Genomic DNA, 22,889 nt, shown 5'->3' on the forward strand with positions numbered 1-22,889 from the left:
CCAAATACTAGAAATGAAGATTGTGAAAATCAACGAAAATCCGATAACCATATGTTTTGAATAATGAAAAAAAAAATAAGAATTATAGTTAATGAAATTGCACGGAGGTTATTTAGCCTTATTTGCGTTATTGTGGCCAATATCTTATGTGGCGTAATTCTTGATTACGACCATTAAGAATGGGGGGATTTTATGAAATCCCTTTCTGCAATGAATTTTAAAAAGTCTACAGCTAACCATTTAGAGGTTGTAATATTGGCCGCTTGTAAATGTCTTCTGAACCGTGATATTTCTAGCAGGAGGTCTGCTTCTAATACTTCTTCATGGTAAAAGTCACAAAATGTTGAAACAGCTAATTTCAACTGTTCACTGTTCATGTATCTGTACAACCTCGAACAATGAAGCCACATCTTGAATGTACTTTGATCTGGTTTCAAGTTTAACATTGGATAGGTCAAAACATCCTTTTGAAGTTCGGCTTGAAGTGTGAGTCCTGTATCGGTATGTCATCATCTTTTCATTTCTTTTCGTGGCCAAATCTATTGCTTCATCTATAATATGACCACGTTTTTCTTCAATATAAAGACGAAGTGCTCCTATTTTGGTCGCTGATTAATCAACGTACATCAACGTACATTCTCTTAGTAAATCATTCTAAAAGAAAAGGCAACAAAGAAATGTGAAATTACACACAGCGAGCATAAGGTCATGTGCAATACCTCTGGTGTCTAAATTTTATGACATAATTCCTCAATAATTGTACCAACAACACTCTCAAAATTTTCTGCCAATACTTTAACTGCAGCATAGTGTACACTCCAACGCCTTGTGGATAGTCGCTTAACAGATGCTTTGCTCTGTTTAATAAGCACTTCCCCGCAGCTAGTGGAAGCAGAAGAAAAATTAAAAATTGGTTCTAGAGTACTGAAAAATGTTACACAAGATGTATTTTAAATCTTCTATGATATACTGGATATTTTGGCCACATACTGGCCACATAAATTAATTAAATGATCAATAGCCTTTTTTGCTTTAATAACAGCTTGTATTCCTCCATGTACGCTGCTCATAATAGCTGCATTATCGTATTCCTGTGAACCGTACTTCATAATATCTAAATCGTCAATTTCAAACTTCTTGACAATTTCGTTATTTAGATCAACTGCGTTTTTGCTTTTAACGTAAAAAATCCAAGAAATACCTCTTGGACCTCGACTTTTCTCGATGTCGTATGTTCACAAAATAATATCGAATTGTATTTTGATTGTAAACTTAGTAAAGTTACAAATTAACGATTCATGCTTTTGTGATTAGAGGTGGGATTACGAACACTCGATACGAATCGTATCCGCCATGTTTTACCATAGCGCCTTATGGTGAAACATGGCAAATACGATTCGTATCGAGTGTTCGTAATTCCTATACTGGTCTCTCGGGTGTCACCCCCGAACGGGTGACACCCGGGGCGGACCGCCCCCTCCGCCCCACCCTAGCTACACCACTAATGAGATCTTCAGAATAATGAAGAAAAACCGTAAGTTGCTGACCTCTATCAGATCTCTAAGCTAAAATACTTCAGACACAGCGAAATGAATCCAGGTATGCCCTTCTACAAGCCATCATGCAAGGAAAAATATTTAGAATGCGAGATCCAGAAAGAAGAAGAACACCCTGGTTAAAAAACCTCAGAACCTGGTTCAACACAACCTCTGTGCAGCTTTTCTGCGTTGCTGCAAACAAGATAAAGATTACCACGGTGAACGCCAACATTCGTCACGGATAGGCACACCAAGAAGAAGCATCTAACAATCTACTAACAGCAACACAGGTCGAGCAGATCGATCCGATGGTGCAAAAATATTATAATAACCGTCATTTTATATTATGCAAGATGATTTATAATAAAACGATCACAAGTTTTTAAATTATAAATATTTCACCGTCAACACATTCATGGGCAAAATGCCGATATATTATTGTCACGAAAAACGCGATCGTTTAGTAATCTAAGGATATTTTAATAAATACAATTATTATGGGGTAAAATATTACAAAATAATTGACATGCCAAGGCTACCCCAAAACGGAAATGCCCAAATAATAATTCAGTGGCATGTAAATTATTAGTGGAACCTGGCAATTGAGTCTTGAAAACCAACGTCATTATCGATTTGTTTTGCATTACGTTTCCCTTATTTAATACCGAATAACTTAATGTTGGGTCTATAAAATATAACAACACGTTGCACTCAATTATTTTCCTTAAAAGGTGCATTTTATGTAAGATGCTATATAGTGCAGTCATTGAAGCGTAAAATAGGTTTTTACCTCCGAAATTTTTTACTATGAACCGATTTATATGAGATTTTGGAATTAGTCTTATCTTACTCTTGACTTCAAAAGTGATATTGACCCGAACTCCGTTTTCACCCTGGGGGTGGTTGCCACCCCTTTTCGGTGGTGGAATTTTTTTTTTCAAAATAATTTCAGATATTGATAGAAGACTTAATTTTAAGCAAAAAATGTTATATAAAGTTTTTTCAAAAACCCAATATTTTTTAAGTTATTGGCAATTGAAAATTCGGAATTTTCTCACGATTTTCAACAGTTTTTTGCAAATATCTCCAAAAATATGCATTTTAACGATAATATTATACTAAACAAAATTGTAGCAGGTAAAAAAACGAACAAATTGGTTTTCTAGGTGCAATATTAAGCGAGATATTGAAGATCAAAGCCGTTTTTTATTTTGTGTGAAATTTAATTTATGTATTCAATGCCATCTAGCGGAGAGCGAATAAATTTCATGCATGCTAATGAGAAAGGATTTTATAGTGCTTAAAATAAGCTGTAAAATGAGCACTGTTAAAAGCCTTTTGTACGTAAAATTAGTGAGCTGCAATGAAAAAAAAAGGAACATTTAATGGTTTTTTTGTTAAGTGCCATTTCCACCAAAATTAAAATTAATCGTATTCCGTCTAGAATCAACATCATTCCTCCAACTTTTTTCATTATAATCTGTAGTGAAAACCTTTTATTTTGAAACGATGAAGGGCCAAAGGGCTCGAGAGAGACTGTGGTTGCGCTACCGCGCGCTCTTTAATCAATCATATCTTCGTCAATTTTTGTGTGATAGGAAAAACAAACAAACCAAAATTTTTGTTAAAAAAAACCTATTTTTTATTGTTACACTTTTTTACGTATTTTTAATTACTTTTGAGATATTATGAAAAGAAGGTGATTTTTCTTTAAATTCGATTTTTTTTTTCTTAAAATCGTGATTTTTTCAAAAAATTTGTGTTCCAAATTAGCGAAACTACTAGAATCCATCAAACTCTTTATATTAAAGTAGATTCTAGACGGAATACAATTAATTTTAATTTTGGTGGAAATGGCACTTATGAAATCCATTGATTAAAAGAAAACATTAGATGTTCCTCTTTTTTTCATTACACCTCACTCATTTTACCTACGAAAGACCTTTAACAGTGCTTATTTCAAAGCTTATTTTAAGCACTATAAAATTCTTTCTCATTAGCATGCATAAAATTTATTCGCTCTCCGCTAGATGGCATTGAGTACATCAATTAAATTTCACACAAAATAAAAAACGGTTTTGATCTTCAATATATCGCTTAATATTGCACTTAAAACACTCTCTAAAAAAATAATTTGTTCATTTTTTTACTTGCTACAATTTTGTTTATTACAACATTATCGTTAAAATGCATATTTTTGGAGATATTCGCAAAAAACTGTTGAAAATCGTGAGAAATTTCCGAATTTTCAATTGCTAATAACTTGAAAAGTATTGGGTTTTTGAAAAAACTTTATACAACAGTTTTTACTTAAAATTAGGTCTTCTATTGATATCTGAGGTTATTTTGAAAAAAAAAATTCCACCACCGAAAAGGGGTGGCAACCACCCCCAGGGTGAAAGCGAAGTTCAGGTCAATATCACTTTTGAAGTTAAGGGTAGGATAAGCCTAATTCCAAAATTTCATGTAAATCGGTTTATAGTAAAAAATTTCTGAGCTAAAAAGCTTCAATGACTGCACTAATAGTCGGTCGTTTTAATACGATATTGTAACAGAAAATAATATAAAGAGTTAAGAACATTTTATTCATTAGTCGATTGATCAGTTACAATAATTGATTTTTAATTTTGTAACGTTACAGTCCTGTCGCCAGGGGGGTTAGGGCCCCCGTTACCATATTTGCCAAAAGCCTGGGGCAAAAATTGCAAAAAACAAACAAAAAAAAAAACAAAAATTAATTTTAAAATAAAATTTGAGAAATTAAATAGGGTTAGGAATAAGTAGGAGAAAAAGAAAAGAAAAACAGAATACTTCGGCCATATAATTCGAGGACCTAAATACCATCTACTTCGCCTTATAATACAAGGAAAAATGGAAGGAGAGAGATGGAGCCGATAGAGAAAGCTTTGAGGAACTTTTAAAACATAATGACGACCAACGTATGAATAGGGACACGGCACCTGAAGAAGAATAAGTTATAAATACACACGAAATTTTATTAGTATACATGGTGTCCCCGAAAATAGTGCGTTCCTTAAAGATGTAGATAGAAGGCACAATGTAGAGCAAAAAAGTCTTATAACATTTTTTTTATAAATTCAGCCGTTTGACCAAAAAACAAAAATACCTTTTAATATGCAAATTGAAGCCTGGCAACACCGTGGAACACAAAAGCTAAAGGTTGACACATTTAAAAATAGTAGGTTTGTAGGTCATTTTGTATCTGGTAGGTAGTACAGTAAAAAGGTAAACATCAACCAAATGTTTACATTTTTTCACCCTGTCCTCGTCCCCTCACAACAAACAAACCAAATGGCAAAAATGCCACATTATTAAAGCAAGAAATAATTATTTGGCAGGTAGGCACTACATCTAGGGGTGTCAATAACCCTAATTCACACCTCAAACATAGTAAATAAACAAGAGGTTCCATTGATTAAATTTCCAGTCACAGGTTCTCCTAAGCCATGTTGCCAGCTCGTTTAAATTAATGAAAATAAAAATTCACTCCTATGGAGAACAATGTAATTTTTTTTTTCGAAACGGTTAACTTTAGGAAAAAATGTTATAGGACTTTTTGTTCTAAATTGTGTATTATATCCACACCTTAAAGGAACGCACTATTTTCGGGGACACCCTGTATAGTATATCATATAGTTACTGCAGATTCCTATTTAGTCCAGGGCGCATCTGTTTTGAGATGGACGTTGAGAGGTGACTCAATTTTTTTTGCAGAAATTGCTTGAAAATAATTTAAATAATAATATTTGAGTTATCAAGTATATTCAAATGGGAAATAAGCCACAATTTTACCTAAAAATGATTTTATTAACGTTTCGACGCCCAAGTCGGGTGTCGTTGTCAAAATACAAAATAATACTAAATAAACAAAAATGTTGTTGCTTAGTAAAAAATTCTTCTAATAATTTATTTAATCTGACTCATTTATATCGGCAATTCAGACACGTATTATACATTTTAAAGTAGACGACTTCAAAATGATATTGCCAATATTGATGAGTTGCGTTCCTGGGACGACTTTACTAAAAGATAGTTCATTCGATTACATGAAATCAATCCCAACTCAAGAATATCCGCCACAAAAAATCATAGCATGTGATCTGTCTTTAAAAAGACAACCAAATGCAACGGTGGCACTGAAATTCTCGCGTTAGAGATTCCATAGTAAATCACGAGGGAAAACCAGGAAAAACCTCGTGATACTATCCCGACATCGTAAGTATTTGGGTTTACATTTAGTTTACTCTCAAAACTAATACCGAATTCTGACTTGATATTTTAAATTTTAAATAATACTAAAATACTCAATGTACTAACTCGATATGTTACTGATTTACTAATTGTGGTATTTTCTTTCTATTGACTTCCTCCTTTAATATGGGTAACCACATCCTACTGCATTCTACCGAGAAATTTGCGACACAATTGGTTTCATTTAGCATAATTAGCGCCGCTTCTTTGATTTTTCTCTTTTTACTATCTGCTTCTTTTAGGACTATACTTGAATCTCTCCACTGAACTCTATGTTCATTATCCCATGCGTGTTGACATATTTGAGATCTATCAAATTCTCTATTTTTTATATAAGACTGATGTTCATTTACTCTAACGTCTAATGGTCTTGACGTTTCACCTATATAAAATTGTTCGCATTCACAAGGTATTTTATAAATACAATTCTTTGTTCTTTCTTGTTCACTGTTAGGTTTAGTTTTAGATAGAATAGATCTCAATGTGTTTGTTGTTTTGAATGTTGTTGATATGTTGAATTCATTTCCTATTGTTTTAATTTTCTCGGATAGTCCTTTTACATATAGTATTGATATTTTCCTCGTATTATTTCTTGTGAATGTTGTAGGATCCCGTTCTAAGTTGTTCTGTTCCATTCGATCCAATCTTGACAATTCCTTATTTATAAACGATATCGGATAATCATTTTTTAATAAAACAGATGTTAACAATTGTTTTTCTTCAAAAAATGAATTTTCGTTAGAACAAGTAATTTTGGCTCTATCATATAAGGATTTAATGATTCCCTTTTTAACGTTGATGTTATGATTTGATTTGTAATTGAGATATCTGTTGGTGTGTGTTGGTTTTCTATACACTTGAGTCTCATATCCAGTATCCTTCTTTGAGACCAAAACATCGAGGAAAGGTAGGGTGTTATTGTATTCCTTTTCCATTGTAAACTTTATTGTCTCTTCTTGATCGTTTATAATATTCAGGAACGTATCCAACAATTCCGATCTATGAGGCCATATGGAAAACACATCATCTACATATCTCCACCATACTGTGGGTTTTAAATTTTGTTTAGAAATGATATTAGTTTCGAAATCCTCCATAAATATATTAGCCAATAATGGAGATAAAGAAGAGCCCATTGCGAGACCAAAATTTTGTTTATAGAATTCATTATTTAGTTGAAAATAGGTATTATTAGTACATAATGTCAATAACTCCATTATAGCTGATACATTTAGTCTTGTCCTAGTTGTTAATGTATTATCATTTTCTAATTTCGTTTTGATTATGTTTAAAGTTTTATCTAATGGCACATTTGTAAATAAACTGTTTATGTCAAAACTTACTAAAATATTATTTGGATTAAATTCAATATTTGATAATTTGTTTAAAAAATGTTGTGTATTTTTTATAAATGTGTCATTATTATTTGCAAATGGTTTTATAATATTTAATAAAAATTTTGATAGTTCACTACAAGGAGAATTGATGGTACTACAAATAGGTCTAAGTGGAATATTTGCTTTGTGAATTTTCGGTACTCCATAAAAATGTTGTGTCTTACTGTAATGAGGTGTCATTAATTTTCTTTGATAGTACGTTAGGTCATTTTTAAATTTGAATAAAGTTCTATAGATTTTGTTTTCCAGTGTCAAATTTTTTTATTTATTATTTATTATTTCAAATTATCAAAAGACAACCATTATTTGGTTGTCTTTTTAAAGACAGATCACATGCTATGATTTTTTGTGGCGGATATTCTTGAGTTGGGATTGATTTCATGTAATCGAATTAACTATCTTTTAGTAAAGTTGTCCCAGGAACGCAACTCATCAATATTGGCAATATCATTTTGAAGTCTTCTACTTTAAAATGTATAATACGTGTCTGAATTGCCGATATAAATGAGTCAGATTAAATAAATTATTAGAAGAATTTTTTACTAAGCAACAACATTTTTGTTTATTTAGTATTATTTTGTATTTTGACAACGACACCCGACTTGGGCGTCGAAACGTTAATAAAATCATTTTTAGGTAAAATTGTGGCTTATTTCCCATTTGAATATACTTGATTATAAAAATGCCACAAGAAAATAGCTTCAGAACCACATTTGAGTTATCCTCCTGCTCAAAATGGTCCGGAACATTGTTTAAATAATCAAAATGTCAAAATATGAAGGAAAAATTCGATTTTTTATTGGTTTTTTGATTATAACTTTAAAATTATTCATTTCTGAGAAAAGTTGTACTGACATAAAAGTTGCGTAATTAAATTTCCTATAATACAGAATTGGTTAAAAATTGCGAAAAAAACCATACAAAAACAAGTATTCGCATTTTACGTCTTTCAACCATTTATGCTACACTTAGGACTTTCATATTTTACCCAGAAAAACTTTATGATATAGTAAAACAACACTGTAAATTTCATTAAGATCGGTTTAATAGATTTTGCAAAATAAATTTTGCAATCCAGCTTTCGCAAAAAAAATTCATTTTTTTTAAATGTTGCAGGACTGAAAATAAAGCAGATAGCAAGTTGAGTTTTTTTTTGCTTATTGAAGTGTACTGTATCTTTCATTTGCAATTTGCAAAATTAAAATCGATTAATTACCACGGCGTCAGCAAATTTTTTAAATAAACATTAATTTTTGGTGCAACGCGCAGGACAGCGGTGTTCGATTCACACAAGTTGATTTCCACCAAAATTTCTTCCAATCTTTATCTAATATATTATTTTCTTACTCTATATTTTGTTGTATTTTAATATTTTAATTCCACAAAAATCAAACTAATTTTATTATTATTTGTAAAATATTGTTTAAACAATTGCATATGTTTAAAAATAATAAACTTTTATTCTCTAAGTTAAAATATATGAACAAAGAAAGTTTTTGCTAAAAAAAGTGTTATTTCAAAAGATAGAGTATGTGTTTTTATTTTGCAATAAACAAATTTATTTATTTATATCGAAATGTAATAAAAATTAAAATGTATCAAGCATTATCAAAGGTCAATGGAATGCCCAATCAGAGCAAACTATCCGCTGTCCTGCGCGTAGCACCAATAATTAATGTTTATTTAAAAAAAATCCTGACGCCGTGGTAGTTAATCGATTTTAATTTTGCAAATTGCAAATGAAAGGTACAGTACACTTCTATATGCAAAAAAATTTCAACTTGCTATCTGCTTTACTTTCTGTCCTGTAACATTTTGAAAAAATGAATTTTTTTTGCGAAAGCTGGATTGCAAAATTTATTTTGCAAAATCTATTGAACCGATCTTAATGAAATTTACAGTACTGTTTTACTGTATCATATAGTTTTTCTGGGTAAAATATAAATGTCCTAAGTATAGCATAAATGGTTGAAAAACGTAAAATGCGAATACTTGTTTTTGTATGGTTTTTCGCAATTATTGCTATTTTTCAACAAGGGTGACTATTTTTTAAATTTTTAACCAATTCTATATTGTAGGAAACTTAATTATGCAACTTTTATGTCAGTACAACTTTTCTCGAAAATGAATACTTTTAAAGTTATAATCAAAAAACAAAGAAAAAAATCGAATTTTTCCTTCATTTTTTGACATTTTGATTATTTAAACAATGTTCCGGACCTTTTTGAGAGGGAGGATAGCTCAAATATTATTATTTGAGTTATTTTCAAGCAATTTCTGCAAAAAAATTTGAGTCACCTCTCAACGTCCAAATGTACTAATATTTTTACAGATGCGCCCTGGTCTAATTTGTGAGAACATGTCAGAAGTCAGACATCTTAATTATTTATTTTGTTATGATTTTATTGTTTGTTTCATTTTGATATTTTAGTCTACAAATAATAATGTAATCCATTTAGTCACGTTTTGTGCTATGACGTTTAAAGAACCTCTTGGATTGACATGAAATTTGGCTTACACTTAGGTAATATGTCAAAAAAAAACGAGATATTGTGCCGATTTGTGCAAATGTGCTTTGCCCTGGGGGCGAGTTTACCCCTTCTCGGGGATGAAAAAACATACGTTCAAAATAAGTAAGTCCGGAATTGGATAAACTGAGTAATTCTAAGTATCTTCTTCTTCTTCTTTATAAGCAATTCTGCTTGTTCATTGGCGGATTGATACCTCTATGGAAGGTTGTCGCTCCATCTTTTGCGCGGTCGGCCGATACTTCTTCTACCGATTGGTGATTTATCTCTTGTTATTTTGACCACACGTATCTCCCCCATTCTGGTTATGTGGTTATTCCATTCTTTTTTTTTTCTATTTAGTGTCCATTAGTTTATACACTGTAGGTTACATTGTCTTCTAATGTATTCACTCCTCTTTCGATCTCTCAACGTATTTCCTGTAATTCTTCTCAGTACTCTCATTTCTGCCGTTTCCAGTAGTCTTTGTGTTGTGGCTGTATCGGGTCTTGTTTCTGATGCATATGTCATTATTGGTCTTACACTGGCTTTATAAATTCTTGACTTCATCTCAGTGTTAATATGTCGGTTTCGCCATATAGTGTTATTAAGGCATCCTGCCAATCTATTTGCTTTTTGTACTTGATTTCTCACTTCTTTGTCTAGGTCTCCGTAACTTACGACAATGTAATTTCAAGGTATTTTACTTCCATTACTTGTTCAATACTCATACCATCAATTTCTATTTTATGTACATCTGATTGTTTCTTTACTGATTACTATTATTTTAGTTTTCTGAGATGAAATCGTCATATTGAATTCTTTTGCTGTTATGTTAAATATGTGGACTAATCTTTGCAGACTATCTTCATCTTGGGCTATCAATATTGCGTCGTCTGCGTAGCAGAGTATTTTTACTTTCTTGTTACCCATTCTATATTCTCTACCTTTGTTGACATTTTTGAAGAGAATAGGACTCAATGAGTCTCCCTGTCTTACTCCGCTGCCTATATTATATGTTCTGTAAGTAAGTAAGTATCTATTCTGACTTCCATTTTCTTGTTTTGGTAGATGTTTTCAATAGGTTGTCTGATATATAGAGGGAATTATCTATTATACAGAAGATGGATTACATCTTTGAGTCTTACTCTGTCAATGCTTTCTGAATGCTTTCTTCAAGTCAATCAGACATATAAATGTTGATCTATTATACTCTAATGATTTCTCAGGAATTTGCTTTATCACGAATATTGCCTCTGTACACGATCTTCCAGTACGAAAACCCTGTTGTTCATCTGCTAAACTTATCCTGTGATTCATTAGGTGTTGTAAAATTTTAGTTGTAAGTTTTAGGGTAGTATTTAACAAGTTGATACCTCTATAGTTTTCTGGCTAATTTTTATCTCCTTTTTTTTCGCTCGTTCTCCATTCTTCCGGTATTTTATGATTTTTTTAATTAATGTTGTTAATAGTTCTGTCATTGCTGCTCTTTGTTCTGATCTATACAGTTTTTTCACTAAGTCAATACTTTTCAAGTATTGAAATGCAAATATGCAAATACAAATTGAAAATGGTTATAACCATTTTTAATAAATAAATAAATTATAAATTCATTTTTCAATACTTTTCGAGTTATTTGCGAGTGAATAATAATTTGTCAACAAAAAACCCCGTTTTTAGACGGGTTTTCACAAATAACTCAAAAAGTAATTATTTTATTGAAAAAAATATTCTTAGCAAAAATATAGCTTACAAAAAAGTGAAAAAATGGTTATACATAATAATGTATATTAAGTCTGTAAACCCAGTAGAAGCAGAGTTGAAGCTAATGAAGAGTAGGTTCTTATTTGTCAAATTCCAAATCGAATATTTCAACGTGAAATAACCAAAAAATAAAGAAATTTCACCGATAAGTGCTTGATATTTTGGTTATTTCACGGTGAAATATCCGACTTTGAATTTGACGAATAAGAACCTATTTTTCATTAGCCACAACTTAGCTTCTACTGGGTCTACAGACTTTATATATAAACCATTTTTCTCACTTTATTATAAGCTATATTTTTACGATAATATATTTTTTTTTGATAAAATACTTATTTTTGAGTTATTTGCGAAAACTCGTCTAAAACGTGTTTTTTTTTTGTTGAAAAATGAACATATTTACTCACAAATTACTTGACTTAGAAAAGTATTGACTAAGTGAAAAAACCTTATAGAAACCAAGTTGCTTTAAATGAGTAATTTTATCCAATTCGTGAATTTTTTGAACGTATGCTTTTTCGCCCCCGAGAAGGGGTGAAACGCAGATCCAGGGCAAAGCACACATCGGCACAATATCACTTTTTTCTGTGATATGTTAGCTATGTGTATGCCAAATTTCATGTCCATCCAAGCGGTTCTTTAAAAGTCGGAAGTTTTGCAATATTTTCCGTCAGTGAATGGACTATTTATAAATATAACTTCTAAAGTTAAGTTTTTGCTTTATTTCAAGCACATACCTGCCTACATACCTATCTTCAAAAAAATACATAAAAAAACATGATCCAAAATGTCTTAAGGGGCGCCAAAATCCTTTTTTGCACACGGGCGCTAGTAACCCTTACGGGGACCCTGGGGGTGTACAACGGCCTCCTTTATTCAGATGAACTTACCCAAGTTATTTTATGTATTTTGACCCGTAGAACACGAATTTTTTGGATAACAGTTTATCCGGATGTCGATAAGATTGTTATAAAAAAGAACTTGAGGAATTACATAACAGCAATTACTCGCAAATCAAAACATTTTTTTTGTATTTTTTGGGTTATTCTAAGCAAAAAATGTTCCTACAAGTTTTTTCGTAGGATGCATAGTTTTTGAGATAAACGCGGTTGAACTTTCAAAAAGTCGAAAAATTGCAATTTTTTAACCCGAATAACTTTCGATTAAAAATAAAATAGCAATTCTGCTTACCGCATTTGAAAGTTTGGGTCAAATTATATCGGTTTTGATTATTTGCATAGCTAAACATTTATTTTTTTATTGTTAAACAAAGTTATAAACACATAGTGTTTCTTGTACCTAATACATTCGTTTTAACGCATGCTACGTAGAAATAGCCTCACTTGCACTTGTACCTACTCTGCCTACTCGTTCGATTTTAAATGAGAAATCATTGACAACATCACTCAAGCACTAGGTAATACTTGTGCTAATACTTTTGTTTGCGCCATAGTATTTTTGGGAGCTGGGTTGAGCGAAAAATGGTACAGTGCCAATGGCGTCACAGTACAAACAGAAGCTTGGGAAGCCCTTTTATAAGTAATAGCTAAAAAAGTCGCTGCCAAACCAGTGGCGGCTCGTACCACTTTAAGAAGGTAGTGCCACAACTCGGGCAGCCGCCAAAATTTTTAGTGACGGATTCACGATATTGTCAAAAAAACAAAAACTAAAAAACAATATGCGCGGATACTTTTATCTTATGTACATATCTTAAGTTTATTGATCTGAGGTGCCAAGCAATTGTCCAACATTGATCAAAACAGTTCCGTAAATTAATTAATAATAAAAACCTCTTAACCTACCACCAGCATTTACTGCTGATAGTGCTTGAAAATTGTTATTACGATTTAGTCACTGTTTACCAATTTATAAAAATAATACTATTTCATTATTCACACACATGCACAAATTTTTGTAATGTCACTTTTAAAGTTTACGCTATATGAAGTTCATTCTTCTATTTTTTGGTTGCAAAGTTTTCAATGACTTTATAATTAAAATTATCAATACAATTTACAAAATGCTTTTCTGCAGATAGCATACCTACAGCACTAGGCTTCGATGTAAACATCGAAAAACAGCGTTCTGCTTGAGATGTTGATATAGGAATGGTAACTAAAATACTTAAAAGTTTAATAGTTTCTTCAAATGTGCTTTTTAAACCTTCCCTCTAAAATAAAATCGATAGCGAAACAGCCCCAGAGGTAGTACTTAATTCGTCTCGCTAATACAGTACCTACTTCTAATTCAGTTTTAAACCGAGTTTTGCTTAAAAATTAAAATTGTCTCCATGGTTCATTAAGAAATGATTCGGAGAATTGCTGCTTATAAGCAGAAAACTTCTCCGACATAAATAAATTAGAAGCAACTAAATGTCCGGAGAAGGTAGACTTTTGAAAGATCTGGTACTTTGAATAATATGAACCTTTAAGTCGTTGTCTAATTCGGCGCTAAAATTGACCAGCTCCTTAAATATGCCTCTATTTTCTGAATTTTATTTTTCGTCGTGACCTCTTAAAACTAACTCGAAAGCTCCACAACACCTTATAACATTTGTAGTTTTTTTTCTAGCGAAAAACCACCAAAAAATTTTTTAAAATACTAATCTTTATTGTCAATTAATAAATTAAACTTAATAAATAATCAAAATATTATCAAAATACCCACGATCATGATGCACTAAAAGTTTAATTATAAATACAAAAACTTTTTAACAGAAAATATACATAATAAAAGCGACAAACCAGCACGTAAAGAAACTCAAAATAAATAGACCTGGCTTCATACCCTCGTGCCTGGCACAGAGATTCTAATGTTAAGGTATACTAATAGTCCAATATAGCTCTTTCTCTGTCACTTACATATAATGCTCGTAAAATCTTTCTCTCTTTACTCGTGCCAGTACTGACTTCGGCGCGAAGGAGATTCTCCTGTCGAATACTCTCCGCTGTCGGCAGGGATTGTATTGCGCCCATAGTTGCCATATTTTATATAATTTATGAAGATCAAAAGAAATACACACAAAAAAATTAATAGGAATTAAAAAGTTTTGAAGATAAAAAATATGTTTATGGATAGTTAGCAAGGTAGTGCCATGGCTCTATGGCACTACCTCACGGGCCGCCACTGTGCCAAGCTGAAAATGCTACTCTAGCAATTAATGGAAGTTCAGCAATGGACCTTGCGAATTTTGTAGTGGAATATTTTGAAAAACAATTTCTTAGTTCACTTAACTAATTTTTATTTTGTCAAAATTAATTTATAAACGCAGTTATAGTATCTACAGATGGTCTATAGTAGTGGTCACCAATTGGCGGACCGCGGTCCGCATCCGGACCGTATGCTAGTTTTGTACTGACCGCCATTAAATTCAGAATATGTGTTTGGCAAGTTTGAAAATGTTTGAACATGAAATTGTGTACTATGTTTGGCTCAACTTCAGTATGTGTGCGTGCGAAGCCGCCTTTTCAAGAATGAACTTTATTAAAAATCGGTACAGATCTCAGCTAACAGATGAATATCTAAACTCCCTAATAAGAATCAGTTGCACTAAACTCACTCCAAACTTCAGAACCTGTCTGCCGAAAACTGAACAATTTCTGCCTGAACATGTCTGAACAATTTCTGCTCAAAAATTTCTCCCGGCATCCTTTTGATTTGTTGATATAGGATATTTTTTAATAAAAATCCGCAAGCAAATCAATACAGATCAACCAGACAGAGGTAGCATTAAATCCGAATCCCGGAAGTGTCATAGGTTTTCGAAACGGACCCTTAGGGAACATAATTGGTGACCCCTGGTCTACAGTATCTAAAGACGGTCTGTTGTACGGAGTTGAGTCGTGGAATCTCATAGAAGCCATCTGCAAGAAAACTGAGGCTTTCGAAATGTGGCTTTATCGTCGAATCCTAAAGATATCTTATACCGATCTCGTTACTAATCAGGATGTTTTGTTGAGAATTCAAAATAATATATCACAAGAGAAACAAAGCAATATACACAAGTATACATATAATAGTCGAATTTGGATATAGTACATGAAACGATGGCAATATAAAGTCTAAAAACTGTATTTCCTCGCCCCAAATTCATGTCAACATTTAATTACCACGAATAATGCATTAATTGTAATAAAAAATGCACATGCAATTCTACGCATGGCATTGAACCTTCTGAAATTCTCTGTCTCGGTCATTACTCTTATGTTTTCGTTTATTTGTTTTCTGTATACAATTCGAATTAAATTGGGGAAGGTTAGTGCGGAGTGCGGAGTAATGGTATAACGAGTTCCGAATTTCGTTACGCCGATTGCCGTTTTCACGATGTTGCCACTAAGTATAAGCTGTACACCCTATAGTACAGTGAATCCAAGACGTGTTTGTTAAAGCACGGCGACACACTACGTCTTGTTTGTGCAGTTCAAAACTGTGCAGGTATGACGGAACAAAAAAAAGGTACACCGTACGTTGTCTACAGGTGAAGACTATACAGGGTGTTTCATTAATAATTGTCCATATAATAACTGGAGAAACTTTAGCACAAAATACGAAGATTTAATCTAAAACACTTAAATAAAATGTGGTTCCTTACTGAGTTACAGGGTGTTTTATCTAAAAATTTAAAAATTATTTTTGTTCAGCATTTTAAAACTATTCGACGTATACTTTTCATACTTGGCAGGTAGTATAGATACTGTACAAACTACTAAATTATGTTAAACAAACGTTTCTGGCTATTACCAGAGGCGTACTACGGGGGAAAGTGAATGGTTGACCCTTTCCAAATTCTACGCCACTGGCAAAATTGCTATTTTAGTTCAATTTGTGTATTCTCCAATACTTTCTATGCAAATAATATACTATTCATTCCTAACGATTAAGTCATTAGTTTTCGAGATTTTTGAAGTTAAAAATGAAACGACACGGTTATTTTGATTAATGTATTTTGTCGCTTCATTTTTAATTTCAAATATCTCGAAAACTAATCATTTTATCGTTACGAATGAAGAGTACATTATTTTCATAAAAAGTATTGCAAAATAAAAAAATTACACTAAAATAGCAATTTCGTCAGTGGCGTAGAATTTGGGAAGGGTCAACCAGCCACTATCCCTTGTCGTACGCCTCTGGTAGTAGCTAGAAACGGTAATTTATCTTAATTTAGTACGATTCACAGTACCTGTACTTTCTGCCAAGTATGATAAGGATACGCCAAATAGTTTTAAAGTACTGGGTACAAATAATTTTTATATTTTAATCGTATGAATCATATCATAAAATAATCAAAATAACTGTGTTGTTTCATATTTAACTTCAAATATCTCGAAAACTAATGACTTTATCGTTACCACTGAAGAGTATATTATTTACGTAGAAAGTATTGGAGAATCTAAAAATGGCATTAAAATAGTAATTCCTCCAGTGGCGTACAATTTGAGAAGGGTCAACCATTTACCATCCCCTGTCGTACGCCTCTGGTAGTAGCTAGAAAAGTTTGTTTATCATAATTTAGTAGGGTATCTAGTAGTCGCACTTTATGCCAAGTATGGTAGTGATACGTCGAATAGTTTCAAAATGCTGAGCAAAAATAGTGTTTAAATTTTTAGATAAAACACCCTGTAACTCGGTAAGGAACCACATTTTATTTAAGTTATTTAGGTTAAATCTTCGTATTTTGTGCTAAGGTTTCTCCAGTTACTATATGGACAATTATTAATGAAACACCCTGTATAAAAACTGGACTGCGCAAATTTCAGTCTTTCGAGAACTCGACACGATGAAGCACGGAAGAGGTTTTTTTAATGGAAGCGTTATTGTATTGTTTTTTAATAAAAAAGCAACAAACAAACAAGCAACGACGCTGTAGAAGCAAGTGGAGTAAAAAGTGTCCCCCGTGGAGAAACATACATTCACATGTTAACTTAATTGAAGATTTGAGAGAAGATCCTGAAGACTGGTGTAGTTATCTTAGAATGGATGAAACAGCCTATACTGATTTACTGCGTCTGATAAAGAAGATACTGCTATGCGCCGTTCTATATCTCCTCATGAAAGATTATCCTGTAGGTTAAGGTTTTTAGCAACTGGTAGAAATTACAGTTAATAAAAATTGCTTCATTTTTCTTATTCCTGTCGGAATATTCTCTACTCTTCACATTTCATAATGCCGGCAAAGATTTGTATAAGTCTATAAATTCAGTTAAGAATTGTTTGAAACACTTCTTATGTCGCTCATTTCGTCTGATCTTGGTCTATCCACCTTGAAAACTTTTGCGGAACTGAAGAACGGACTGAACTTCCGGCCACACGTTCAAGTAAAGCTGTAGAACCTAAAACTACACAGGTAAAATCTTCAGCATGTCGACGAGAATACAGGCCGCGGCTTAGCGGCCTGCGAGCGATATCGTCTTGCCGTCCATACACACGCTCTTACCTGCACAAACGAGTCTCTGCAGGCATGCTCTCAGGCAAGACGTAGTGTATAGTCAGGCCATTAAACGTAGCGATTTTACTCTCAGTCTCAATATTACCTTGCAGGATCGATTTCGCGGTAAGGTTTACTACAGGTATCTGAGGAAGTCAAGTCATAAGTGGGACATGACATAGGTAATGAAAAATATCTACGTATCGCGGTACCTACTATCAAATCTGCCTTATTTTTTATCAACAAAAGATTATTTTTATTATTATCCCAGTTATTTATAGCGTTCTTTTCCGGTTCCCAGTTTCCAGCTACGTCACCGTCGGTCGTTCCATTTGCCGGGGTGAATATTCCTTTCCGACATTGCCTTCTGAATGCCGCCTAGCCACGATTGTTTCGGCCTTCCTCTCTTCCTTCTTTCACTTGGCGTCCATTTTAGAATTTGTTTTGGCAGTCTGTCGTCGTCAATTCTTTCTACATGACCATACCAGTTCAGTTGTCACCTTTGAATTTCGTCTATGATGGTTGACTTGACTCCCATTATATTTCTGATTTGCTCATTTTGTATTATTTCAAGCCTTGATTTTCTAGCCGATCTTCTCCACAAGTCCATTTTCAATGCAAGTTAGGATTTACTAAGTTGCCATGTTTCACATCCATAGAGCACTATACTTTTAAAGATGAAGTTAAAGATGAGATGTTTTCTTTGGTTAGATAGTTCTTTTGGCCATAGCATCGGGTTTAGGCATCCAATCACCCTTTTTATTTTCATGATACTTTGCCCTATCTCTTTTTCGGTGCGCCCACTCTGTTCCCAAATATACATATTACTCACAGTTCTTGATTGTTTCCTGTTCGTAAACTATTAGTCAAGTCAAGTCAAGTCAAATTTATTCGTCACATGCGACATTGTACAAAGTACATGTATGAGACAAGTCAAAGTTACAGACATACAAAAGTATATAAATTAATAAATATGACAAAACATACTTAAAAGTTATTTTTAGAATATGGCTCTAGCTCACAAATGTATTGATGTACACACCTCCGAAAGTTTGGCTGATGTAAATCCATTCGTATATCTATTGGCAATTTGTTAAATAAACTTATGGCTGCATAATGTGTGCTACCTTCACACGGGGGAAGCCCACAACGGCATCCAGGGCGGAGAAGAAGGTCTTCACAACGGTCTGGAGGACGGAGGTGGCAGCCCCCTGGTTTTAGGGCTTGTATAAAATCGAACCTGGAAATCGGCAGCTGGTTTTTCAGTATCTGTATTGAGCGGAAGTCATTTAGGCCAGAACGGTCAATACAGAATAGCACTCGGTGCGGTAGCAACCACTTAAACAGCGTGTACACAGCGGTGTAGAAAGCCAAGGAAATGACTACTACACTATTTTTCCCAGGTTAATCAATATGGCTGAGGAAATAAACGATGGCCCCGAGTACGGGCGCTTCTTAAATGGGGCAGAGGTGCGAAGAATCTCCCGCTTGGCCAAATTTGATATACAGAGAAGTTGTAGAATAGGCACATGGAATGTGCGGAGTTTATATGAACCAGGAAAAACACACAATGCCATAAATGAGATGAAAATGCTGCAAATATCAATTCTGGGTATCAGTGAAATGCGATGGCCTGGATCTGGCCAATGCCATGTGGATGATCATGAAGTATATTATGCAGGAGAAGAGAGTAATTACCATCGTCAGGGTGTAGGATTCATAGTCTCAAACGAGGTTAGCAAATGTGTTAGGGCGGTATGCCAGGTATCTGAACGACTCATAATGATTCAGTTGAACGCGAAACCCAGAAACATAAATTTAATACAAGTGTATGCACCGACAGCGGAAAGTGAACTGGAATAACTTGACAAGTTCTACGCCGATGTAAAAACTGTTACCGACCAACTCAAGACTAGAGATCTCACCATTCTGATGGGTGACCTTAATGCTAAGATAGGAAAAGGCAGACAAAGTAATATTATTGGCTGTTATGGACTGGGCGATAGAAATGAAAGGGGAGACTATTTCGCAGATTTTTGCAAAGAACATAATCTATGTATAATGAATACCTTTTTCAAATTACCTAAAAGGAGATTATATACGTGGAAATCTCCAGCAGATACCCCCAATAATATCGTAAGAAACCAAATTGACTACATAACCATCAGTGAGCGTTACAGAAATGCAGTAAACTCTGTAAAAACCTATCCTGGCGCCGATGTGCCATCTGATTACAATCTATTGTTAGCCGAAATAAAATTAAAACTTAAACGGATAAAACAACAACGATCCTCTAACAAACTGGATACCGATTTTATTAGAAACAACAGTCAGGGGATTTCAAACAAATTAGAGAGCAATTTTGAGAATAGCGAACAACAAGAATCCATCGAGGATCATTGGAACCAAATCAAAACGATTATAAGCAACTCAACTCCAAACTTCAAAGAGAAAAATCAAAAGAAGCAACAGTGGATGAACGATGAGATTTTGAATTTGATGGAAAAAAGAATCAAAACATCGAAATGAATAAACGCATTAATAAAGAGATAAGGACTAAAATACGAGCGGCAAAAGAAACATACTTTGAAAAAAAATGTTTAGAAATTGAAGAGTTGCAGAGAAAACATGATTCATTTAATATGTATAAAAAAATAAAAGAACTCACCGGTCAGAACAAAAAACATGCAAATAACATCGTTGATAGAGACGGAAAACTGATTATCACTGATTTGGATAAAATAGACAGATGGAAAGAATACATTGAGGAACTGTTTAATGATGAAAGGCCCGAGCTTGAAATTAACGAAGTAGTTACAGGACCTGACATAACTATGGACGAAATTGAACAAGCAATAAGATTAGCAAAGACCAGAAAAGCGACGGGACCAGACGAAATACCGAATGAAATAATAAAGCTCTTCGAAAATTCAGGTAAAAGATCTCTCCTTCATCTTTTTAATAAAGTTTATCAAACTGGCTATATACCAACGGATTGGCTGCTGTCGACTTTTGTGACGATACCTAAAAAAGCAAACGCGAAAAGATGTAGTGACTACCGAACCATTAGCTTGATGAGTCATGTTTTAAAGATATTTCTACGAATTTTGCACTCTAGGATGTACCAAAAAATAGAAGAACAGCTTGGTGATACACAGTTTGGATTCCGCAATAACCTTGGGACCAGAGAAGCATTGTTTAGTATTCAGGTTATGGTACAGAGATGCAGAGATGTCGGACATCCGGTTTATATGTGTTTAATTGACTTTGAGAAGGCCTTTGATCGGGTAAAACATACGGAAATGATTTCTATTCTTCAGAAAGTGGGTATTGATGATAAAGACCTACGCATTATCAAAAATCTTTACTGGCATCAACGTGCAAACATCAGGATTGGCTGGGACATGTCTGAAGAACTTCAGATACGAAGAGGAGTAAGGCAGGGCTGCATTTTGTCCCCACTAATATTTAACATCTATTCTGAGTTTGTTTTCAATAAAGCAGTGGATAATGCTCAATGTGGTATCAAAATGAATGGCGTCAATATTAATAATTTGAGATATGCGGATGACACGGTGTTAATTGCGAGCAATTATGAAGAACTTCAACATCTGATTAATAGGATTACCACAACGTGTGATGAATATGGACTCAAGCTAAACACCGCAAAGACCAAGGTGATGGTTGTCAGTAAGACGCCAATACAACCGGAAGTAGTAACAGCTTATGGTGAACAATTAGAGAGAACTAACAGTATCACCTACCTTGGTTGTAATCTAAATGAGAACTGGGACATGAGCAAAGAAATTAGAATACGTATAGAGAAGGCCAGAGCTGCATTCTTTAAGATAAAGAAACTTTTATGTGGAAACAACATTACTTTGAATCTTAAAATTAGATTAGTGAGATGTTATGTGTTCTCTACTCTTTTGTACGGTGTCGAAGGTTGGACTTTAACAGATACTCTTCTCAAGAAATTGGAAGCCTTTGAAATTTGGGTATACCGAAGAATCCTACGAATAAGTTGGGTGGATAGAGTTCGTAACGAAGTTGTTTTGCACCGGATGGGAAAAGTCACAGAAGTCGTCAGAACAGTTAAAAATCGAAAACTTGAATATTTTGGCCATGTTATGCGACACCCAGAGAGATATAATATACTCCATTTAATAATACAAGGCAAGGTAGACGGAAGAATAGGGCCAGGTCGAAGAAGAACGTCATGGCTTAAAAACCTGAGAGAATGGTATAACAGATCCTCTGCATCCCTTTTCCGAGCTGCCGTTAACAAAGTTGCTATAGCCAATTTGATAGCCAACGTTCGATAATCGAGCACGGCACATGAAGAAGAAGAATGGCTGCATAATGTGTGCTACCTTCCAACAAAACAGAACGATGTTGTGGAAGCATAAAGTGATTGTCTCTGAATCTTGTTGAATAAATATGGTTAAATTGAAATTTATTGAATTCATAAATTTTGCAATGTAAATACATTATACACGAAAATATATACAGACCAGGAATAGTAAGAATATTGTTTTGTCTAAAGATGCCTCTACAAGAATCTCTAAATTTCATTTTATAAATTATCCTAATAGCTCTTTTCTGAAGTACGAATATCTGCTCTAATTCAGAGGTACAATCCCAGACTTCAATGCCATATTTGGCTATTGAGTAAAAATGGGCAAAGTATACTGTTTTTAATATTGATGTATTAAAGAGACGTGAAAGAATTCTCAATGCATAACATGCTCTACTTAATCTGGATTTCAAATTAGAAATGTGATTAGATATTAGATCCTCTACTTCAGTCCCGATGCATAAGTATTGCGTTTTGTTTCTATTTACAGAAAGGCCCACTCCTCATATGTTTGAAATAACCGTCTCGTCATGAATTCTAAATCTTCCTTATCCGCTGCTACTACGACTTGGTCATCCGCGAAATGTAGAGTATATAACGTTGTATCATCGGCAAGTTGAATTCCCATCC

Source organism: Diabrotica virgifera, chromosome 9 (assembly GCF_917563875.1).
Source record: "Diabrotica virgifera virgifera chromosome 9, PGI_DIABVI_V3a".
NCBI lineage: Eukaryota > Metazoa > Arthropoda > Insecta > Coleoptera > Chrysomelidae > Diabrotica > Diabrotica virgifera.